The sequence below is a fragment of the Bidens hawaiensis genome, unplaced genomic scaffold (assembly GCF_021521415.1).
Source record: "Bidens hawaiensis isolate Kalapana, Puna unplaced genomic scaffold, B.hawaiensis_p1.1 tig00033226_1, whole genome shotgun sequence".
In the NCBI taxonomy this organism is placed as follows: Eukaryota; Viridiplantae; Streptophyta; class Magnoliopsida; order Asterales; family Asteraceae; genus Bidens; species Bidens hawaiensis.
The window spans coordinates 191,499-197,229 of record NW_027495698.1 but is presented as its reverse complement, the minus strand read 5'-3'; the positions used below and the strand labels follow the sequence as shown (position 1 = coordinate 197,229).

Sequence of the window (5,731 nt, the reverse complement as noted above, 5' to 3'; positions counted from 1 at the left end):
TCACTGGATCCATTAGGGATGGCAGTAAACGCCGAATCCGATGCAAATACCCGACATAATCGTGACGGGTCTTACCTGCCCCATTAGGGTTTGGGACGGGTTTGAGATTAGTTTTGAAATTTTTCGCGGGTTTGGGACGGGTCTGGGATTTCTAATATACCCGATTACCCGACCCGATTACCCGACTATATACCCGAAGTCCCTTACATAAATTTATATATATATATATATATATATATATATATATTTGTATGTATGTATGTATATATGTATATATTGTAACAATAAAATAATGGTATTTGTGTTTAACTAGTTGTGTTGAGTTTGTGTCTTTGTAGTGACATTCAAAGTATTGAAAGTATGTTATACATATGTTGTATTATATCATGCTCCGTGATTTTTTTTCTTCTTTTTTCTGAATTGAACGTATCATGAAACTTGAAGAACTATTTGTTTCTTTTTGGTCCAATTTATGGCAATCATTTTTTGTAGTCGATTATTTATATATTGTCAAAACCTGATGGGTTTTGAGCGGGTATACTCGACGGGTATTTTTAATAAATGAACGGGTATGCCCGATGCCCGATGGGTATTTACCCGATAAATACCCGCCGGGTCTGGGACGGGGTTTGATAATCGAGTCCGGGTCTGGGAATACATGGACCCGTCCCAAACCCGACCCGTTGCCATCACTAGGATCCATATATGATTGGAAGGAGATTGCCCAATACCGTGACCAGTAAGTAATTGGACAAGATACGCGCAACCATTTGCACTAGAATGGGAAAAAGTTTTCGAAGATCGCCTAAACAAGTATTCAAACATAAGGCAAGCTTGGCACGTACCCGCTACACAATTGTATGTAGATTGACATAGTTCTGTATAAAAAGTTGTAATACAATTGTACATATTTCTGTATATAGATTGACATATTTATGTAAAAAGTTGTAAAACGAGTGGGTGTTTGTTTGTATAATAATAATAATAATAATAATAATAGATATTATGAATTATAATAATATAATATCATAGGGCCCCTTCTAATAAAAAAAGAGGGTTAAAAGGGACCATATAGGCCTATAGGCCGCATATATATTCGACCTATATGTCTCTTTGAACCCTCTTTTTTGTTAGAATGGGTTGGATATTATTATTGTTATTATTATTATTATCTGTTATTATTATTATTATTATTTAATTTATATTATTATTAGTATTACTATTAAGATTATTATTATTTTATAGGGGCTAGAGATGCAGTGGTCGATGCTACAAGTGCCGCGTCAGATTGGTTGGGCCGTCAGTTAACTCGGCGCCACTCAACGTGGTGATAGGTACAAGGTACCATCGCCACCTACTTTTGACCACCAGGCGAGAACGTCGGATGTTAGACGCGGACGGGGCGACGAGGTGGACGACAATCAGGGATCGGGCGTCAGACGCAGGGCCGACGACCACATTGATGTTCACGATGTGACGTTTATGGCCCCAGACATCGACAACACGCCGTTTTTATAGTTTGTATATATTTTGTACAAACTCGATGTTTTGTATATAATAATGTTTGGTTTGATGTATATACGTGTTTATTGTTTTGGTAAAAAAATTTTGTTATAAAAACACATCTTCTTAAACAAAATAATTATATAAAAAAATTAAGAAAGAAATAAAAAAAACAAAATTAAATCATAAAAGAAAAAGAAAAAAACATAAAAAAAATTAAAACAAAAAATATAATATGACAACATTGGTGGAGTTTTCTAAAAAAAAACTCTCTCAATAGCCGTGTATAGCCCTATACGCGACAAATTGAGGGTTTTTTTTTAAAACCCCATGATGTCCATAGAAATTGGCTTACTAAATTATACAGTATATTTTACACTTCATAGTTGTTTTTCCGTCTGTTTGATTAAACAATTTACTTTTGTTATTTTACAATTATTATGATCTTCTCTACATATTAGAGATTATAGAGTTATTTAAAGTTTAAAGTTTAATCTGTAATCATACGCTTAATTTTAAGGCCATAATCAAACCCTTTGTCAACCGATGACAACTTCTCAAGATTGAGTGTATCACTTAAAAAAAAAAAGAAAAAAGAAAAAGAAACTCCAAGTAGCTCTCTAACATATGTTTGGTTGAAATGAATGGAATAAAGGGGGAATGGAATGGACAAAGGAATGAAATGGATCATTACCATTCCTTTGTATTGTTTGGTTAACATATGTGAATGAAATAAAAAATTAATTTATGTTGTTTGGTATCTGAAAAAATTTTTAGGAATGAAATAGAAATAATAAAATATTCCTATTCCAAAATATATATATTTAAAAAAAAAAACTGAAATGGTGATGGTGGTGGTAGCTCTGGAGCTGAAAATGGTGGTGGCGGTGGCGACGGTGGTGGTGGCGGCGGTGGCGACAGTGGTGGTGGTGGCGGTCCGGCCACGGGGGTGGTGGTTGTGGTGGTGGTGGTCAAGCGATGGTAGCATTAGTAGTGATGGCGGTGGTAGGGTGGTGATGAAAGTTGTGGTGGCCAGGCAGTGATAGTGGTGGTGGCGGTTATGGTCGGGTGGCGACGGTGACAATGGTTGTCGTGGTTATGGCGACGATGGTGGCGGTGGTAGCTTTGGTGGTAAGGTGGTGGTGGTGGAGGTGGTGGTGGCGACGGTGACGGTCAGGTGGTGGTGGCGGCGACGGTGGTGGCGACGGAGGTGGTGGTGTTGACGGTGGCGGTGGTGGTCAGATGATGGTGGTGGCTATTGTAGTGGTGGTGGTGGCGGTGGTTGTTAGATGATGGTGTTGTTGAGAAAATAGGTTGAAGGAGGAATGAAATGAAAAAAAGGGGGGGTGGGAAGGAATTGTTTTGATGGAATATGATTCCATGTGTAATGAATGATTCCATTCCATTGTGCAACCAAACACCTCTTATTTCATTCCCACGTAATGAATCATTCCATTCCGTCTGTCATTACTGCATAACAAACGCTACCTTAGTGTTATTAGGGTTGTATGTTTTTCATATGTTATTAGTTTCCATGAAATCTTACTTGGTTAGTCCACAATTTACGTTGTTAGTGGTGATGCCACATTTAGTTTACTTAGTCTATAGTCGAATACTAAACCCATCCAAATAGTCATTAATCCATTAATCATGTACTCAAATAGTCATTAACCCATCCAATTAGCGATTCTACCAACCCCCTAATTGTATATTATAATAATAACTTAGAGGGGAAGGGGCACTAGTGTGGGTAAGGTTTATGGGTTGTTTATCACATGACAAACCCATCCCTAACTATGTGGATAGTATGCCAAATTACAATTTGTGGCAAAGGTTTACCACATGGCAAACCCATTGGAGGTTTTTGAAAAATTAAACACTCATTAATTTTCAATGAAATTTTAATTTTAATTACATTTAATTGTTTATTTATTTTTAAATTTAAACAAAAAATGTCCTAGGGTACTTGTGGGTATGTGTTTCCAGTTATTTTATGATTTATGGGTACTTAAAGGTATAAATGAAATAATTGTGTATGCTTGATCGATGTATGAGTATTACCCATGAGTGCCCCTTCCTCTCTTACATAGTTTACACAGAAATTTCACAAAGTAAAATGATGTTTTGGTAGAATTTTCTTGTTTATATAATATTATAATAGTCAATGTAAACGACTTGTTCAATGGTATTATCTAAATTATAGATGCTTTCATACTAAGCACACAACACCACAAATAATATATCTTATATCAAAACATAAGAAGAACGATCAAATTATTATTTCATAAAAAATCATTTACCTCTAAAAGAAACACATTTGTTACATAATATCATATTATGTCTTCTGTACAAAACTTATTCAAAATAAAAAAAAAATAAAAAGAAAAAGAAAAAGTCTATTCCTACTTTTAAAAGTTTGAAATAAAATAATATTCACGCAATTAAAAATTGATACACACGAAAACTGCAAGGTCAGCTTCGGTAGCTCCGGCCAGAATTCTTAACTCTTCTGCGGGGCAGCAATGCCTTCGGAATCCAAATTCACACGTCACCAATAACCACCCTTGACGTCACAAACCGGCAAACAGCTTTCTACACCGGCGGCCGACCACCCACCTCGTCACTTTTCGGCCCAATGTTATTTAGAGGCGCCTCGTCCGAAGTCGACACGTCAGCGTTCCCCGTTGCGGTCTTTTGTGACCGAACGGAGAACGCTCGCGACAAAAACGACGGTGCTTTTGAAAACACTGACCGCTCTATACTCCCCATTCGGCGGAAAGACCTTCCTTTACTACTTCCTTCTCCGGTTCTATACCCCTTTCTTCCACTCCCTTCTCTCGCGAATCTCACCGTGCTTCCCGACCGGTTTAGTAACGCCTCACTGATTACCTGCTTCCGCACGTTATCAGGTAGCCGCAAAGTAAACCGCTCAGTGTTTTCCCCGAGTTGAACCAGGGAGTGTCCGGTCGAGTGTGACCGGAACTTTTCAGGTCCCCGTACCGAACTCGACCTTGGAGGTCGGTACGGATGATCGCTTTTAATGCGCTTGAGGACCGGATCCTGGTCGGGGGCGGGAATAAAGTTTTCGTCCCCAACCTGGATAGAGACGCTGGAGGTATTATTTTCTCTCTCCAGCTCCAGCGTCTCTGGGTCTCCAGACTGCAACTCACCAGCAAGTTGAGTTGAGTCAGTAGAGCTGTTAACAAGATTCGACCGGCAAACCGGGCACGTCACGTGGTTTTCGAGCCACGCGTCGATGCACTCGGCGTGGAAAACATGATCGCATTTCGGGATTAACCGGATAGTTGCTTCATCTTCGAATTCGTTGAGGCAAACCGCGCATTCCAGCGCTCCTTTTCCAATCTTCAACCCTTTTACCGTGGAATAAGCGAACGTCGGGAACGTTTCAAGTATTCCCGCGTCGAGTCCACGCGATGCCGCGGCCAATCTTCCAGCTCGGCGCATAGAAAGACCGGCTCGGTTGCTTAGACCGTCGTTCGAACACCTACGGATATAAATCGAGAAGAACCCCATGAGGAACAAAGCAGCTATAAGAACCACAATTATGATGGCCATTGAAGGGCTGAATCTAGCATACTGGTATTGATCATCTGGTGGTGGTGGAGACTGAGCTTGTACATAATAGATCGACGATAACAGTGATAACAATAACGGGAAAACCCGTACCGGATGGTTGTTGACGGAATTCATAGTTTGGGATTAACCCAGAATCTCCACGACGACAAGGGTAGCGTGCAAAACAGAGAAAGAAAATTGTGAAGGTTTTAGGTGGGTGGTGTTTAGACTTTTGTTACAAGTTAGGCTTATATTGGTACCATCTTTTAATCTTCTAGGTGGAAAACTCTTTATATACATTATTTTAATTAATTAATTCAACTGTATCTACATCTAGAACTAGTATAGTGTGATTATCTCATTATTAAAAAAGTTTTGGGGTAAAAGTAAGTTAACTAAATTATTTAATACTTTTGTAGATAATATTAATCTGTTTTTATTTATACCTAATTTGTTGATCAAAAATCTTTCATGATCACCTCATCAAAGTGGTAATAGTAAAAAATATTTAATAATTTGATCTAGTTATTATTTGTCTATTTTTAAACGACTAAATATTTACATACTCTGGAATTTTAAATTGTGAGCTTCTATTTAAAATCTTATCTTCTCATCAAAATGGAATGGCTTGATCCATTTATTAAGTAACATA

General features: G+C 38.2%; 1 pseudogene; it reads right to left on the bottom strand.

Annotated features, from left to right (window-relative positions):
- Positions 1-3,792: 3,792 nt before the first annotated feature.
- LOC143584681 (E3 ubiquitin-protein ligase ATL6 pseudogene) lies at positions 3,793-5,376 on the bottom strand (annotated as a pseudogene).
- Positions 5,377-5,731: the final 355 nt, after the last annotated feature.